A 19846-nucleotide genomic window follows, 5' to 3' on the forward strand; every position below is an offset into this window, starting at 1 on the left:
AGTGTGGTGAATCACAGCTCAGAAGTTCTGGCCTAATTATGCCATCTGTTAAGCTCCTCATCAGTAAAATAGTTACATTCTGAGTGTCTTCTTTTTTTTCATCTCCCATATGTTTTTTATAAGGACCATCTTATACACAAAGGCATATGGTAAGTATAAAATATCGCTCAACAATAGATGCTTATGTTGATGCTGACAATGGCAATGACAACTGAAAAGCCCACCCTTTCCTATGATTTTGTGAAGATCTAGTATTTACTCTTCTTCTACTCGCATATTTTATTCCAGAGTCTGGGAAAATAGTGGTGAGTAAACAGACGAGACCTCAAACTAACAGAAACACAAGTTTTTAATAAGAACACAGAAGTTTACACTGGGAATCTGTTTGTTCCCAGATCTATTTGCACTAACAAATATAAGTACAGAAGTTATACGGAGTCCATTTGAGATGATATTTTCTTGATTTTTGTGGGGTGATTTTGTAAAAAAGTTTAACAAAGGCAGATAATTTCAAAATGGTAGAAGTTACAGAAGTTTGCAATTTGCTGATGGGTAGGTTCCAAAAGGTACAGTGTGCAGCCTGAATTTTCTCCAGACAAAAATCACAAAAGAATTCATTAAAAATAAACAAAATCAAATAAAGTTGGTAATTTAATCAAGTTTTGTGGTTTATTTTCTTAAAATGGATTCAAATACGTTAAAAGATAATCTCCTTTGAGAGGATTTCCTAGATTTGCATTCTATCCTATAATGAAAAGAGGTAAGGATATTGTATACACAGACATAAACAAAAATGCTGCTTTTACGTAAATACATATGTTATATATACATATCTTTGAATAGAGGGATGTATTTAGGTGAAATATGTTATAGGCTTTTGAAAAATGCCTTTATAATTTTTCTTAGCTGTAATGAAATACAGTAGAAAAAAGGATCATTTTACAAGAGCATTTTATTGTTGACATCTTTCATCATATTTGAAGAGAAACAAGAGGTTAATCTTATGGCAATTCCAGGCTCTCATAAGCAATACTATTTGGGTTCTCAAAGCAGACGTAGCAATAGGTAAAATAGTATTGCCACTATTGGACTGAATAAGCAGATCAACGGGAAATAAGACCAATAAAAAGATATTAAAGCCTTTTCCCCAATATACACATTCACACACAGAACTGTTTCATGAAGTCATATAAAACTTATGTCATTTGAGATTGATCCCCTAACAACTACTTTGCAAAATAGGAAGGAGAAACTATGGACTTAAGTTGGTGACTCTGTGACCACAGTGTGATGGTGGATATATTTCCTATTACAAATACTGAAAAGGAAATTCACTCATTTCCTGCAGGAGCCAAAGACAGAATGATAAAGTCACATATTTAACTCTCACTGTGATGTTAAAAGTATTTTGATAACTATGGACAATGTTTATAACAGCAGACATTGGGAAAATTATCTAAGCCTTGTTTGCATTTGAGGAAGCATCTTCAACTATTCCTATTTGAAAGGTATTCATAATAAAAAATAAGCTAATTTTTTAAATCTCTAAAAGTTCAAAGCTTTTCTTTGAAAAATCAGTATTTACTGAAATTATTTTCTTCTATAGTTTTCACCTCCTCAAACATGTTTCTATTATACATAAGGAATTAACATATCAAAATAAGATTCTCCAAGCTGAGAATTTAAAAATTTTAAAACTGATTTCACTGAAGACTGAAAACAGAGTTTGAAAGTGATATTCAGAATCTTCACCAAAAATTTGGTCATTTCTGACCTTCATTGCAAAAATGAAATAAAATACACTGGAATGTTCATTTAAGAGGGAATTTACCACTTAATGACAGAGGAGAAACTGTCCAAAACAGATGAAACAATCAACCATAATTGTGAGCAGCTGCACACCTTCAGAAAACAAGAAAAAGTTCTTATAGAAAATGCAAAAAGAAGCATTTGTTCTTATTAAAGCCAAATGATTTCCCATGAGGAATAAAGCTCATTATAATTGGTCAAAACTGTATTGGCCAAGAGAAAACTAAATGAATTATGAAAAGAACATGCATATGACAGGGGAAAAAATTCAATAAAGCAGAGCTTAAATTTAATCTTCTAGATGTAAAGGGCCTTCTTCTGCCCAGTGTTTAAAGTGACACCTATGTCAAGGTCTGAGGGGACCACCAAGTCATATGGATTTTCAGATCACCAAGAAAGAGGAAGCATTAAGTTGTGATGGTTGAGGGATGAAATACCTAAATTTATCTATCCTCTGTGGACCAAATGTCAGCTCCATGAGATCAAAATCATGGAATGTTCCCTCCATCAAGTCATTATATTTTTCCAATAATTTCTCTACAAGAGACATCTACAGTTTATCCCGCTGAACTTAGCAGACTCTCTCTGGACTAGCAGACATAAAAATGTGCTATGCCTTCTCTTGTTAACACCATAGAGGGATGCACCTTCAAAAACCGCATCTAGGAGAAGTGACACCAAAGGTGATTTCAGCCATTTATGTACACCTGATTCAAGTTCATCCTTTCTTCCTCTACTTCATCCTCCAGTCAGTTGTCAAAGGAGGGTTCCGGGGGGCAGTTAATGCAAGGTAAGCATGGACACCTGGAAGCATACTCATTGCTGAGAGATGCCCCTGGCCTCACACATCAGCCATTAGCATAAAAAAAATGACTCTACACCAAGTTCTGAAATATTTCCCCCGTCCCACACCCCGAAAACAGCCCTCTACTGAGCCTACTTCAGAAGGTCCTGAACCTTAGCCAGATTCCTTTCTAAAGAAACTTTTCTAAAGAAAATTCGTACTTTCTTTCTTAGCTTCCTTGCTATTAGGTAGCTACACTATTACTCAAATGGAAATTTGATGGAAGTTATGATTCAGGTAGTACTTCACAAATGTCAAACATTTAAGTGTCTTTCTTGAGAGTAATTTTTCTTCCATTTTAAATTTAGTTTGTTGGGACACTTGGTGGCTCAGTCGTTAAGCCTCTGCCTTTAACTCAGGTCATAATCCCAGGATCCTGGGATCGAGCCCCATTTCAGGCTCCCTACTCACCTGGAGCCCTGCTTCTCCCTCTCCCACTCACCATGCTTATGTTCCCTCTCTCCCTGTGTCTCTCACAGTCTCTCTGTCAAATAAATAAAATCTTAAAAAAAAAATTAGTTTGTTGGGGCACTTGGGTGGCTCAGTCAGTTAAATATCTGCCTTCAGCTCAGGTCATGATCCCAGACTCCTGCGATCAAGTCCCAAGCTGGGCTCCCTGCCCAGTGAGGCGTCTGCTTCTTCCTCAGCCTGCTCATGCCATCTCCTTTTTTCTCAAATAAATAAATAAAATCTTCAAATAAATAAATAGATTTATTTTGACTCTTAAAATAGTCTTGAAATTTTTCTTTTTTCATTTTATTGCTGTTAGTTAAGTGAACATGTAGTTGTTTAGATTGAAGCTTGATAGAATTATAATTCTTAAGATATCATTATATAAATACAGATTATTTAAATGTGACTTATGAATAAATTGTCTACATTTTGTTCCCCTTGCCGATAGTGTAAATATAACATTTGGGTTTTACTTTTAACAAATCCTCTATAACATGAGCTGTAGTGAGAATTTTACATGAGTAATTCAGCAAGTGGAGATGCATGACACTCAAGGGTCATACTCCACAGGCTGTGTTTACTCTAATTATAAGACAAAATGAAGTAGCTTGATATATATATACATGAGTACATTTTAATTTATTTTTAAATATAAATATTACTCAGTTTCTACCATTGCATCAAATGGTCTGGTATGCCCTGGGAATTATTAAATATGTGCATATATATAGCAGGGAGTCTTAGAGAGTTAACAACAAAAAGTAACCACTTTAAAGTGTCTAGTTAAAATTAAAGTTTAGAATTTTACATCACTATCTCTGAGAGCAGGTATCCAGCTTCCACTTTTCCCATACTGAATGATATCATTTCTTTCTTTCTTTCTTTCTTTTTTAAGATTTTATTTGACAGAGAGAGACAGCGAGAGAGGGAACACAAGCAGGGGGGGCAGGAGAGGGAGAAGCAGGCTTCCTGCTGGGCGGAGAGCCTGATGTGGGGCTCGATGTGGGGCCTGATCCCAGGACCCTGGGATCATGACCTGAGCTGAAGGCAGACGCTTAACGACTGAGACACCCAGGTGCCCCAACATCATTTTTTTCTGACAAAATATCCCTTGTAGGCAAGGACCATCCCTATAACACAGTACCTTTGAACACAGGAGACCTATAAACATTGTAAATAGATTAATACTATGATATGAACCTAAGACATCTGCACAACATTTATTTGTGTAAGATTTAGTGCTAAGTACTTTATGATAGCTGATTTAATCCTTATAACATTTCTTCTGAAATTGGTACTATTACTACCCTTTATTTAAATATAGGAAAGTGAGTCATGGGAAGGATAAGTAACTTAGCCAAGACACACAGCTCTCAGATGGCAAAGATTCAAATCTGAATGACACAGTTCTTGAGTCAACCCACTTCAACACTATGCCTAGCTGCTTGGATGAAGAGCACAAGCACCTAGCGATTGAAGGTCTTATCAGTAACTGTTATTGTAAATGCTATTGCATCAAAATTCTAATATGCTGCCAGTATTAGTGCTTTTTGATTCAGGTAATTTCATTCCTGTGGCTCTAATATTTGGTTAATTGTTTATACACTTGACATAGACATTTGCCAGTAATAGCAATTTAGTATTTGAAAAACAATGATATAAAATCTTCTATCTAATGTGGATGAGTTCATATAATGAAGGAGTTCGTATAAGGAAGGAGTTTATATAATGTTCTTCTCCCCAAAAGAAACATCCCATTTTCTGCTACATTCTTTAGAGGTACGATCAAATGGTTTGCCTTTTTAACAAAATCATTCCTCAGAAAAATCATCTTTCAAATATGAACAAATATCTCAAAGTAAAACAAGGTCTCTGAGAAAGAGAGAAATTATCCTAAAAGAAAAAGAATATATAACATTGTGAAACAATAGTGCATAATAAATCTAAAGACTCTTGGCATTTTTCCCACTACAAAATGCTAAGGTTATCACTGAGACATTATCAAATGCTTTCCTCCCTCAAAGGACAAGGCTGCCCACCTGGAATGGAGAGAAGGCTCAGATCTCTACAGAAACTATTCAATATTCATGACTGTAAGAAATCCAGGCAGTGTCTGGGTCATGGTTCACAAGACGAAGGGCTCCTGCCTTTCCCCTTGGTACTGAGGCTCCCGCTTATCTCCAGTATGACAAATGACTTGTTAGTCCATAAGTTCACACAGCATTAGTAACTGTTATATAATTCTGTCAGCACTTAGAGTTGGGCTTTAATCAAGGTGACCAGGAAGGCTCCAGTCTGGAGGTCAGACAGAGATCCTGTTTTGGGGAGAATTGGGAAGAGAATAGGAGTTTTCTCATCCACCATTCAAGTACCCTATGGTATCCAGAAGCTGAATTAATCATCAATCTCTTTTGGAAACATAGCTGAATCAGTCCCTATTCCCAGGGGGGGAAAAATTAGCAAATAGCTATATAACATAGTGATTCCATTAAAGATTAAGAATAGGGTCCACAATAATTGTATGGAATGAAAAGATATTACACATCTTGCTTTTGTTTAAAAATAAGTCCAATTAAAACAAAGTCAGAAGTCAGAGTAAGAGAGTTTCACTACTATAATAATTGCTATCCCTGAAGTTAAAATAGATACATTTAGGACACATTTAGTCAAGACATTGAAAATAAAATAAAATAAAATGTAGATTCAGAAGACAACTTTCAATGAGATAATTCAGAAGATAGAAAACAAAACTTTTCTTTTTGCTTCCTATTTATTAATAAGAAAAGACCTTTGAATATCATGAAGTAGGAAGAAATGAAGTTGGGAGACACAAGAAGTCACCTTGCCAAATCATTTATGAGCCTTTAGATAGGTAGGCAAATCTTAATAGATGGGTAGATAGATAGATAGAATCTATCTATGATCTATTCTAAGAGAAAGGGTAGAAGTGGCTAATAAATAATGAAACTTAAAACTTATTATCTAGGGATGCCTGGGTGGCTCAGTCTGTTAACCATCTGCCTTTGGCTTAGGTCATGATCCCAGGATCCTGGGATCAAGTCCCACATTGGGCTCCCTGCTCAGCAGGGAGTCTATTCTCCCTCTGCCTGCCACTCCCCCTGCTTGTTCTCGCACTTTCTCTCTCTCTCCCCCCACTCTCTGACAAATAGAAAAAATCTTTAAAAAGAGAACTAGTATCTAATAAACACTCCAGATTTGTGAGCTAGTAATTCTTATAGCATATATTCATATACATACATATATAAAGTTGGAGTTAGTATAGTACATGAGAAAGTACATGGGCTTGGGAAATAGGAGGATTTCTGTTTAGACCCGTTCTCTGTCACGTACTGGCTATAGGACATTGACAAGTCCGTTAAACCCTTTGGGAATTAATACAAGAGAGTAATACTTTAGAATAAAGAGCGATCTTTAGCTCAAAAGCTTTTTTCAAATTTAGTGTGGAAGACCGCCATAGCAGGGGTATAGATAAATTGTATAATGATTTCTAGAAAAGGTCCCTTCTTAATGAATTCTTAATTGTGTTTGTATAAAATGAGATAATGTGTTCAGTGAATGGTGATTTAACAAAGCTTTATTGCCCCAAAGCCATTTGACCCATTGACAAAATTTGTAATATTTATGACACCATGTAGAACATTCAAAAGCATTCCAATGGAAGCTCTCACATCATCCATCAGGGACTTTGAAAACAGGCAGAGCTCTTTATGGTGACATCTGGTGAGTCTCATGATAACCTTTGATCTTTTTATCTGGGATGTATCCACAGCAGCAATCACAGGCTTCTGTGGCTCTCCAAGTTAACAACTTAGTCCATTTGGTAAAATGCAAATTTGGTATCTTTTCAAGTATGTTGTTAATTGAATGTTTTTATTATCTTGGAAGAGGAAGGGGAGGTTCAGCAATAGGGATAAATTACATTCTTCTCCTCTCTGGTTAATTCTCACAGAACTTCTGGAAAGTTCATTTTACTCCTTTACCTGTAAGATGGAAGGCAGTGTGGTGAAGTGAGAAAAGCAGCGAACTTGAAATCTGGAGTGAGATGAAGCAACAATCATATATTGAGTGTCCACAATGTGCCAGACACAAGCATCCTATAAATGTAAATACTGTGTACTCAGTACTATATGTAGTATAGTAAAGATGTGTCTCTGTGTGTGTATATACACACACAGTGTGCACTGTGTGTAATTTATTTCAATAATGATATTCCAATCTGCCTTCAAATCTCAACTTCTCTGCTTACCAGGTGGACTGGAGCAAATTACTTAATTACTCTGGCTTTTATTTCTTATTAAATGAGTTATAATATCTCCTTCACAGTGTTCTGAGGACTAAATGGGATAAAGTATGAAAAGGTGTTTAGCAAGCTGCCTAGACCACAACAGGCACTCAATGAAATCATCATATTAATTAGGCAAACGCTTAGCACTTAACATAGGCTTAGCCTTATTTGCAATATTTTACACATACTAACTTTTAAAATCTTCATAACAATCCTTAGGCTGCCTATTATTATTATATCTCTTTTACTGATAAAGAAACTGAGAACCTGAGAGGTTAAATGACTTGCTCAATATCACACAGTTAATAGAGAGAGCATTAAAATTAAAACCCAGGCAACTTCTTTCTAGAGTTTCTGTACCTAACCATCAAGCTCTCCTGTCAGGGTTGACTTCCAACTGTCTAGCAATATTTTTCTTTTAAAGTTTTCCTTTAGTCATTTTACAATAAAATAATATGAATCCAGCTTTTAAAAGTTATGCCAAGATGATTACAAACTGTATTATCAAATTATATAGACATATTTCAAATAACCAATTGTTCAAGAAAAAGATTAACAATATACAGGAAGCTGATGATATACAATTAGGGTAATTCAAGGAGGTTTAAGTGAAAAACCTTTTTACAAAAGTGCAAGCTGGCCATAGGGAAGCCATAGGATGGAGGACAATATCTCGGGTTAGAAACAGTGATGAGTAGATCAGAAAGGACAAAAGGAAGGAATCTTATTGGAACCCAGAAGGAGCAAATTGTGTAGGGAGGCCCCCCATGATAAAATGATTGGGTCAAAAGAGGTAGTCAATCCAGAGTGACCAGGAAGAAGGCAGGGGAGGGGACACTCTGGCCTCAAATGTCCCTTCTGAGGCCAGGTCTGTGGATATAGTCTATATAAATCAACCTCGTAGGACAAGTCAAGGGAGAAGGCCAGCTGAGGCAATTTTCTAGATTTCTAAAATATTAATATTAGCTAATATTAATATTAATGCATTTTATGTACCATAACGTAATATTTTTTATCTTCTCAAATATCTTCTTAAAATGTATAATAGGTTCCTATCTTCTTAAATAAGAAACATACTACATAAATACAATTTTGTACTAACTCTAAAATAGCAGGACCTTCAGGAATAACAAGCCTGTGTAACCACTGGCCCTACACTAGTATTCCCAACATTTTGTAAACTGTTCCATGCTCCCAAAGTAAAACCTACACCATGCACTGGTCCAACTGAGAGTCTAATTTGCTGGTAACCTCAATATAGCACAGTGGAACTCACCTCGGCATTAGAATCAGACAGATCATTTTGAATTTCAGCTTCTGTTGTTAGTATAGTTCTAATCTTGAACTGATGGGGCTATTGGAAGAGATGATGTATATAAAGATTGACAGAAGAAATAGTGTCTGGCACATCATAGGCACACAATTTATAGTTAAAATTATGAGTCATGGGCCAAATGACATGGGCAGCTTTTTAAAGTTTGTGAACCAAGGTGTTACAATTGCAATAGCTTGAGCCTAGGTGATAGTTGCTTGGTGCTATGGACTGAACCACGCCTTCCCACGCCCATTCATATGTCGGAAATCTAACTCCTAGGATCTCAAAATGTGACAGGATTTGGAGATAGGAGACTTAAAAAGGTAATTAAGGTAAAATGAGGTCATTTGGGTGGGCCCTAATTCAATGTGAATCCTTATCAGAAGAGCAGTTTAGTGGGTAGACACATACAGACAGAAGACCACTTAAGGGTTCCCACAGAAGATGCCATCTAGACCAGTGGAGGACATCTCAGAAGAACTTAATCCTACCAGAATCTTGATTTCAGCCTCTGGCCTACCAAATTGTAAGAAAATAAATTTGAGTTGTTTAAACTACCCAATCTGTGGTACTTTGCTTTAATAATCTAACACACAAAGCTTTCTAAAATGCAGAGCAAGGGGATTTCTGAATATCAGTGATTGTGGTCAAGTAAATGCAGGGCCCAGGGCCCTGAAAACTTGGAGGACCGGAAACACCACCTGATGCTACATGAGTGGTGAAAGAAATTCTTAGAATATTCACCTTCATCTTTGGGGTTTTCTTTCCTCCCTGCACATCCTGGTCATCTGCCTAGGAAGCAGAAGCACCCCAACTGCCTCCAGAACATTGAATCTTTTAAGAAAAAAAGACATTTCCAAACTAGGCTTTTACATTTTAAAAGGAAAGTCCCTGAGGTGAGCAGAGTATGGATTGTATGCCAATGTAAACACCAGAGAGAAAATAGCCTGAAAAGAACCTTTTGGAGGCCAGGGTAGGGAGGATGAGATCTTCAGAGAGAGAGGGAGATGTCTTGGAAAGTGCCAGTAGAGTATCTGAGATGGCCAGCCAAGAGACCATGTGGGAACCAAACCAATGCCCTAGACTACTCCTGGCATGCACAGCTCTTCACCCACAGGAGGGATCAGCCATAGAAGCCATCTGTGGATTGTCCCACAGAAGAGAGTCAGCCTGTGCTGCATAACTTTGCTGGGCCCCATTTGAACCATGGGAGCATAACCTCCCTGATATTGCCCAAAAAGAAGTGGTTCATGAAATCCCACACATCCTACAGAATGATGTAGGATCTTCCACCTAACTGTGTGGAAGAACTGGGCAGAGTCATGCATATATTACTCACCCTTTGGCAAACTCTTCAAATTTAGAGAAATTGCTGCTGAAAGACAATTACTTTCATTTTTCAGATGAAAATAAATAGTTTTCACTAATATGAGAATAAATAAGAGAAAAATGTTATTAATCCTGAATTATGTGCTGGAAGTATATTATGCTCTACTGGCAACCTTACAAAGTAGGGGTTTATCTGCCTCTTACGCAGGAGAAACTACTGCTCACAAAAATTAAGTGTCTTGCCCAAGGTTAGAAAATCAGGTAATAACAATAGTGAAAACAGTCAAATATTGAGTTCTTTACTCTATGCCAAGTAGTTTGAAATGGTTTGCCTTAACATGTAACACATGTTATTCTTAGAAGGTATTATCCTTTCCCATTCCCAAGGTACCCAGGAGAAAACTGAAGTGAGAAAAATTAAATGATCTACCCAAGGTCACACATCTAGTAGGTGATATGATTGAGGGATGAACCAAGGCTATTTGACGTGGGGCCTGTGTCCTTAGCCACATTCTCTACACCCTCATCTTGGTAAAGAATGCTCTCAGTCATCAGAAATAACATTTAGGTATATTAGGCATTATAGGAACATCTGAGATATATTTTATAATTGTGTAGAGGTAAAGCATTCTTTTCTGTCATATCATCTTGTTGACCTATAACATTTTATAGTTCAATAAAGAGATGATCTTAACAAAACCTATCCATGTATAACAATGCCAAGTGGACTTCCAATATTTTTGTGTATTGTGCTGAAAGCATAAACTAAAACTGCATAAAGTATCCAATGTCTTTATACTTTCCAATGACATTATTAATTTGATTTTAGGTAATGACTGCTCCCATAATTATCTACCAAATTTTTTAAATTTCCAGGAATTTTTTTTATTATTATTATCTTCTCAAAACTTTAGCTGGTACCAAGGGGGCTGTGTGTTTGTGTGTATGTGTCCTTGTGTGCATGTGATTTCTGGCCTAAATCATTTTTTTAAATTTAACCTTCTTCTTGGGTTGTTTTCAGTGAAAAATGGAGAAAGAAACCTGGTCATTTTTCTCTTTATAAAAATTCTCTACATATTTGAACAGAGTTGTTCTAGTGTAGCCCTCCCTTTGGGAAGCAAGCACCAGTCTGGAGATGCATTGTAGTTCTAGGATTACTGAATTGGGAAGGCAGCAAGATGAATGAATGGTAAGAGATTTAGACCAAAAAAAAAAAAAAATATATATATATATATATATACACACAAAATCAGAAAAATAAGATGATCATAAAAATATTTAATTTTTGATACTGGATTCTACTTCACTGTGTTATAAAAATATAATGATCTTAACTTTTTGTCACTCAGTGTATCTCTCCATCTGTAAAAAGGGAATAAAATACTTGACTCTATGATCTGTATATAATATTTTAAATACAAAGTTAAGAGAAAAATTTTCTTACATTCCAGTAAAAAATGGTTAACTTTAGAGCCAGAGATACCAAATTGTCTGTTTCAACATGAACATCTTCTGTGTTGCTGTCCATCTCCCACTGGCAGTTGACCTTGCCTTCTTTCCCTACTCTCTACTGTGATGGCCCCAATCCCTTTCTTTCTGGATAAGCCTTATTCTTTGTGTCCCTGCCTCTTGACGGGTAGGCCCTGCTCCTCCCCTTGGGAGCTATCACGAAGCTCTGTATCAGCCCTAACTCTTCATTCACTAACCTAAATTCCCAGCACTTGCTCCTGCCCAGCTTCTCTCTCCTCAATTTAGTTGGCAGGTACAAGAGCAAAAGTCTCTGGCAGCCAAACAAACATAAGAAAGCCTGTCCTGTGGCTAAAGAAGATGCACACATAGTTTATCAGATTAATATTTCATGCTACAGAATTCATGTTAATGGGCAGTGTGCTAACTAGCCATCAAAAGTAAACAGTTTATATATTTTTCTTTTAAGATTTGGACAATTAACCACAAGCATGAATAAGCAAATAGGTCCTGGAGACATAAATAAAAAGACAAATTATTCCAATCATATATTGAGTCTCAACCAATCATCATTCAGTACCATCTTCCCAGCAAAACTAACTAAAGAAGTTCAATATTTTTATGGTTCTTTTTCAGATGAGGAAATTGTGGTGTAGAGAAAATAAGAAACTTACCTGAGGCCACTGAGCTGGTAAGTGATAGAGCTGGTAGTCAAGCTTCATCTTTGGATACCCAAAGCTTGATCTGTTCATGTCTGTGCTGTAAATATCCAAGATTTATCAGCTGGTGTTGGGGTGGGGGGGTGTAGATCTGTATCTCTCCAAAGGCCTCAGATACTCTTTAGAATTTTTTCCTCAAGATATAGGTCCTTACATATCACCATTTGTGGATAACAAATAATTGGGCCCACAGTGGCATGTGGCTTTTTGTGGTTAAATTTACTATAAGATGTACCTATGGTAAGAAACAGCAACCATATTTGAGAAAAGCTCAGTGTGGTAAATCCAGTTCCAGAAAATATCTCTTCCTATGAGAAACAAACAATACTAAGCTTCCTGGAAGATTTTTGTTATAGAAATTAAGCCTTTGGAAAATTAAAACTTTGCTTTTGAATTATGCATAGTATATAATGTATATACTTTATTTTGAGTAAAATAAATGTCAAAGCTAAGCATAATTCTTTCCAAAGATTAAAAAAAAAAAGATATTTAGCTTTCACACCAGATAAATCAAAGTTATGGAAGATTCCTAAAAATCCTTTTTTGAAGTCATGCCCTATTGATTTCATAATCAAATTATGGGCACACTAATTTTCCACATCTGTAATTCTATAAAGCCAGATTTCCAGAAAGACCCCCAAATTCCTAGAAAATAGTATTTCAAACTCCAGAAACTTCTCTCAGAATGACAAAAGATAAGTGATAACTTTCTTAGTCTTGGAATCTTCTTCAGCTTTGGGGCTGAACCGTGCTGGGCAGGGCTGGTTTCTGACCGGGCTCTAGGACCGCAAGGACCCTGTCAGCTTGCTGTCTGGTCACCACAGAACTCTACTATAGTAATGATACTATCCTATAATAGAATGAGTTTTATTTTCCTGAACAAAACAAGTTTTTTTTTTCTTTTTGGAAAAGAGCCACATTATGAATTCTATACCTGTTTTAGTAAATATTATGCTGGATTTTGTAACACAAATGAAGAGTTACACTGAATTCAAGAATTTTCGAGATTGACAGGCTTTGTAAAAGTCACAACTTGATCACAGAATACACTTTAGAAATGTGAAAGAAAATGAACATAAACGGCACTTGGCCTTTGGAAACACAAGACAAAAGATTAAAATTTACAGGTGATTAGGTGATCTCTTTTCTTTGCTGACTCCAAATAACTATATTATTTGTTGCTCATTGACTGTCCACTCTATTGTTATATCTCACACTCATTTCTTCACCCCTTTCTATTCTGTTATATCTCCTGGGTAGATAGCCCAGAGATTTTGAAGAAAGCAAAAGAGATAAATAAGCAGCAATATGCAGAGATTCTAAGTGAATTTTACCAGGGACATTCTTTCAAATGAAGTTCTTGAACCTCTCGCTACAACTCAGTGAGGACTGGCTCCTAGAGATGCTGAATAGCCTTAGATAATATGACACTTAACAGCAACCAAAGCCTTGAGGACAGCCATTCTGACCAAAAGTCAGTGTTTTGCCCTTAGAAACAATGTTCTGTGGTCAGCCTGTCATCATTAAACTTTATATTCAAAAAAACATAAATATAAGAGCATATGCAAGCTTTTATAAAACAGTAGTGGAAGTCTAAATTGATATTTTTCTCTTAAAATGCTTTAGATTTATAAATCAAGATCAAATTTGTGGAGCTAAACCAATGAATATTGGAAAATCCTTTACTTTTTTCCTTATTTATTTTTATTATGGAACTATAATTGACATGCAATGCTGTATTAGTTTCAGGTGTACATGTAGGGACTCAATGACTCTATATATTACTCAGTGTTCACCATGATAGAAATAGTAACCATCTGTTACAGAATGCCTCCAATCAACTATATTGCAATACTATTGACTATATTTCCTAGGTTGTACATTTCATCTCCATGACTTATTTATTTTATACCTGGTAGTTTGTACCTCTCAATCCCTTTCATTGACCCTATTTCACCCACCCCCCACCTAGCTCCCTTCTGGCAACCACCAGTTTGTTTTCTGTATTTAAGAGTCAGGGTTTTTTTGTTTGTTTTTATTTTTTAAATTCCACATGTAAGTGAAGTTATATGGTATTTGTCTTTATCCGTCTTAACTTTTTTCATGTAGCATAATACCCTCTAGCTCCATCCATGTTATCACAAACGGCAAAATTTCATTCTTTTTTATGGTTGAGTAATATTCCATTGTGTGCGTGCATGTGTATATATATATATATATATATATATATATATATACATTTCCCTTAACCATTTGCCTACTGATAGACACTTAGGTGGCTTCCATGTCTTGGCTATTTAGGTAATGCTGCCATAACATAAGAGTGTATATGTCTTTTTTTACTTTTTTAAAAATATTTTATTTATTTGACAGAGAGAGACACAGCGAGAGAGGGAATACAAGTAGGGGGAGTAGGAGAGGGAGAAGGAAGCTTCCCGCTGAGCAGGGAGCCCGATGTAGGGCTCGATCCCAGGACCTGGGATCATGACCTGTGCCAAAGGCAGACACTTAACTACTGAGGAGCCCCTGTATCTTTTTAAATTTAAGGTGTTTTCCTTTTCTTTGTGTTAATACCAAGTGTTAGAATTATTGGGTCATACAGTATTTCAATTTTTAATTTTTTGAAGAAACTCTATACTGTTTTTCACAATGGTTATACTAATCTACATTCCACCAACAGTGCTTGAGGGTTTCCCTTTTCTCCACAACCTCACCAACATTTGTTATTTCTTGTCTTTTAACTTCTAGCCATTCTGATAGGTGTAGGGTGGTATCTAATTGTAGTTTTGATTTCCATTTCTCTAATGATAAGTGATGTTGAGCATCTTTTCATGTGTCTGGCTCATCTGTATGTCTTCAAATATCTTCTCCTGTTCAGTAGGTTGCTTTTTTGTTTTGTTGATGTTTCCTTTATTATGCAAAAGCTTTTCATTTTGGTGTAGACCCAACAGTTTATTTTTGCTGTCTTTTCCTTGCCTCAGGAGACATATCTACAAATATGTTTCTAGGGCTGAGATTCAAGGGATTACTTCTTATGATTTCTTTTAGGAGTTTTATGGTCTCACATTTAGATCTTCAGTCCATTTTGAGTTTACTTTTATGTGCCATGTAAGAAAGTGGCCCAGGTTTATCCTCTTGTATTTAGCTATTGTTTTCCCAACACCATTTATTGAAAAAACTGTCTTTTCCCCATTTTATATTTGTGCCTCCTTTGTTCTAGATTAATTGACCATATAAAGCAAGGGTTTATTTCTGGCTTCTTTGTGAAAAGTCCACACAATGAGAACCTACATCAATACTCTTCTCTTAAAAATTGTTTAGATTTCTAAATCAAGATCAAGTTAATAGTGAAAAATCCCTTCAATTTTAAAGGCTGTATTAGCCTAGCCAGTTAAGAAATACTCCAAAAGTTCAGTGGCTTCCTAAATAAACATTCATTTCTTGCTCCTATTACATGTCTGTGACTGAGGGTTAACTGCTTGGTTCTGATGGTCTCTGCTCCATATGTCTCCTTATGCCTACAGCCAGGCTAAAGAATCAGCACTTCATGAGACAATCTCATACATACTTGCAGAAGAGAAAAGCAAGGCGGGGCTAGCTAGCTTAACCAATACAAGTGCATAAAAAAAAAAAAAGAAAGCTTTGATTTCCATGTGGAAAACATCACATTCTGTTGGACAAAATAAGCCACATGACCAAGACCAAAGAACATGGGGGTAGGATTTATACTCAGGAGCAAGCTGGTCACACAGTAATGACAATGATATATAATCCTCTTGCCTGGAAGGAAGAAATGAGAAATTGTGAATCTAATCTATCTCAGTTCACCTTGTTGGTCACAGATGCTCACTTTCCCACACTTCTACACACAAAATTCATTCACACCTATAAGGAAGACATCCTAAGAGCTTCAGCCAATTGAAACATCAGCCCTGAAGTTCATGATTCTATCTACACGAAATTGAAGTAACTCTTCTTGATTTGAACGTATGTGAACTAAATAGACAAACTATCTTCTCCACATGCATTCAACATAAAATGGTGGAAGAGAGGCAAGATAAACACATAAGCGTTCCCATTTGAAGGAGGACAAAGGACAGAACACACCGCATAAACTGGTTCATAGATGCTCTGAAAGCCCACCGGGCAAATACAAGAGCATTGGAGAAAGGGAAGCTACTTTAGGTCAGTCTTTAGGAGTTTATAACCGCCAAATCAGCTCCTCAGAGAAGTTCCTCCAGGCCAACTGATTCCAACCTCTTCCTTCTTTTTCCTTTACCCTCCTGACCACCTGTGAATAAAAATGTGCCCTCCTTAGAGCTGAGCAGCTCTTCTGGCCTACTTCCTGCCCAGAGAAAGCTGGGAGTCCACATGTCATTTTAAGCTATTAAAAAAAACCCCCACACATTTGCTATTTCAGGCTGGCAGTACTCTTGGCATTAAAACTCTCTCAACATTTTATCTTTATATATATCCATGTGTTTGATCTCTTCTGCTCTGAGTATTAATAGACACACCCACCTTTTTTTTTTTTTTTTAAACAAATCTGTTTTCTCTCTAAACTTAAGGGCAGGTATTTAAACTTACCAGTCTTCCTGAGATCACTCTCTTGTTTTCTCCGTGCTGAGCCATTTTGTCCAACTGAAAAGATTTACTCACAAGCACCTTAATCCAATCAGGTTTTGCCCACAAGCCAGTAATTTGGTCTTTGTCCCTAAAGTGAGTCTTACTCTGCCTGTTAATTAGCCTTGGCGGCTCACTGTACTTACCTTTCAACGGGTTAAAGATCAGGAAAAGTTTGGATTTTTAACTGCAAGTTCTGGACTTGCTCAGCAATTTCATCTCCTTGTCATCCTTTAGGTCAAAGTCTCCTACATTGGAGCTCATTCTCTTTCTCGTGTGACCTTACCAAATGCAGCTCTGAACAACCAATTCACATTAGTAACATTTTAAATCCTCTTTGCAGAGAGTTCTAGGTACATCACTACGTAAGTGTTTGCCTTCCAAGTTATCACAGGTGACAGCTTTACCAAATGTTTGCTTCTGCATCAAATCTGCCACCAATATGCCAGCCTCCAGTAAGTTTGCTGACTGCTAGCTGTCTGGGCCCCTAAAATCAAGGCTACATATTTTTTAAGTTTGTATTACGGTAACACTCCACTTCTGAGTATTAAATTCTATACTTTTCAACTTTGGTGACTAACAGCTGTAAAAATCTCATGGGCCTTCAAAAATAAGCATTTCGGTCTTGCTACTGTTTCATTAGAGGCGGCTATTGGACAGATACAGCGACACTGGCTCGGCTTGGCTCAGCGCCATTGATCTTACTTGAAGATCCACTCTGAGGTTGAAAGCTAGCGGTGTGTGGTGCCGCGTGACATTTCAGAGGCTAAGAAGAAAGGCCTGGGTGGCTCAGTGGGTTAGGCCGCTACCTTCGGCTCAGGTCATGATCTCAGGGTCCTGGGATCGAGTCCCGCATCGGGCTCTCTGCTCGGCGGGGAGCCTGCTTCCTCCTCTCTCTCTCTGCCTGCCTCTCTGCCTACTTGTGATCTCTCTCTGTCAAATAAATAAATAAAATCTTTAAAAAAAAAAAAAAAAAAAAGAAAGGCCAGAGGCTGAGCCAATTCTTAGAACTGCCTTTAAAGCTTCTAACTAGATGTAGCATAGTCCTATCTGTTCATATCGTAGTGGTGAGGGAAAAATGACATGGTTAAATCCAAAATCAATGGCAAAGGAGGGAGCATACATACTCCCCACAACAGGAAGCAGGCAAGTCCCAAGGTCACAGGCTGGGAGGCATAAACTGCTTATGAGGAGTGGGTACCATGTGTAATTATGAGCAGTGATACAATCTGCTCTACGTATAGGTTAGCAATTTCTTCCAATGATTCAAATGATTCTTTTCTATGATGCAGACATCTGCAATTAAAATAGTAAAAATAAGACCCTACACTCATGCCACTTTCCCAGAAAAGCAAATCATCTATGGAGCTTCAGAAACAGCCCACAGTTTTAAAAATGCTATTGAGTCTTGTTTTAAATTCCTATCATCCCTAGGTCCTGTTTAGAAGGTTCTTTTTTTGCATCAGAAAACCTCCCTTCCTCCTATCTCCATCAGGGCAGCTCAGCACAGCTTATTTGCAACACTCTTATTTGCAATGATCTCTGGCATACATCTGGAAGAAGAGGGCCACCCAGCAGAAAATAGAAGTTCAGAGGTCAGATCTTGTCACTGCTGTTCATTCATGTCCTACGGCCATCACCATCATTCCAGGGATACAGACACTAACCTAAGACATACCAATGCTTCTGAGGCCGGCCAGTGACTGGGATATAGCAGACATTCTGTGGCTATTTACTGAACTCTATTAAATCATCTAATGTTACCAAAGTACGGGCTCAAATCTGTAAGTGGTCCCCACCACCGTGTCAACCTGCTGATTCTGAGTAGATAAGCAACATAGTTCCATCACGGCCTTCACTCCCGAGCCACGGTCTAAGGATCTAATTATACTGATGTTATTTTCTTTCAGAAATAATTCACTTTAATATGTAATTGATTTCACCCTTTTAAAATATGTTCAATTTTACAGGAAAAAATCTTTTTATCCAAATCTGTTTTTCTGGTAATCTTGTTGAGAGAGAGAACTGCGTTTCCCTTCCTAACTTCAGAGCTCTGTCCCATCAACATGGGACAAGAACAGTGGACATGAGGTTCTTCTTTCTAGAGCATTCTCCTCCACACGCCACACTTCCTCGTGTGATTAATTCCTAATTATCTTAGAAAGCTAAATGAAGGGAAGATTGTCATGACTCCTGGGTCAGTTTATGATCTTCTGATGTAAGCTTTGATAGAAACATGTACTTTTTTTTCATAACCCTGACCATACTTGAAAATTTTACATTCTCTCTGTAATTGGTAATGATTGATTGTCTCTCCAAGCAGAATTTTAGCTCCATGAGAGCAGAGTCCATACCTCACTTCTTCACAACTGTATACCCAGTGGTTCTTCTATGCACTACACATCATATATATCACAAATATTTGGTGACTATATAGCTATGTGAGTGCATAAATAAGTGGGGATTTGAGACTCTTGTTACATGATTCCTCTTTCTAAAGAGAGCAGCAACTTCCCACATAGTCTCCTGATGGAGGGAAAAAGGCAGAAAATCTCCTAAGTGCTTTCTCACTTCCCCTCTGAATGGATCCACCCAATCTTGGTGGCCTTTTCCTGTTGGTTTACCTTTAAATATCCTTTCTTACTTTCTGAACCTCTAGCACTTCATGGCCATCCACGACCCAATATGTCCCCAGAAATTCCTCCAGTTACATTTTAAGTTACATTGCGCGTTTGTGCATGTGCGTGAGTGTGCACACACACGTGTATTTGTGGGTGATTTAGGAATTATGTCATGCTTAACTTAGGATATGATAATGCTAAGAAAAACAAATAAATACAAGGGTTATTGTATTTTTTTTTTAAAGTTTTGCGATCTGGGAGGTATTGAAAATGATGTCATTCCCTAATGACCTCATTCATGATGGAATTGTGAAGTGGGTTATGACAATGAAAGCATTACTGGGAGAGTTTCCAAATCCA

General features: G+C 37.1%; 1 long non-coding RNA gene across 2 annotated transcripts in view; it reads right to left on the bottom strand.

The window, feature by feature from the left end:
- Positions 1 to 16874, bottom strand: part of LOC122889186 — a 201801-nt gene extending 184927 nt beyond the window's left edge. For both annotated transcript variants that reach the window (XR_006380838.1, XR_006380837.1), the window contains exon 1: positions 16830 to 16874. This is a non-coding gene — a long non-coding RNA (uncharacterized LOC122889186). The remainder of the gene's footprint in view (positions 1 to 16829) is intronic.
- Between the last annotated feature and the right edge of the window lie 2972 nt (positions 16875 to 19846).

Source organism: Neovison vison, chromosome 11 (genome assembly GCF_020171115.1).
Source record: "Neovison vison isolate M4711 chromosome 11, ASM_NN_V1, whole genome shotgun sequence".
NCBI classification, from domain to species: Eukaryota; Metazoa; Chordata; class Mammalia; order Carnivora; family Mustelidae; genus Neogale; species Neogale vison.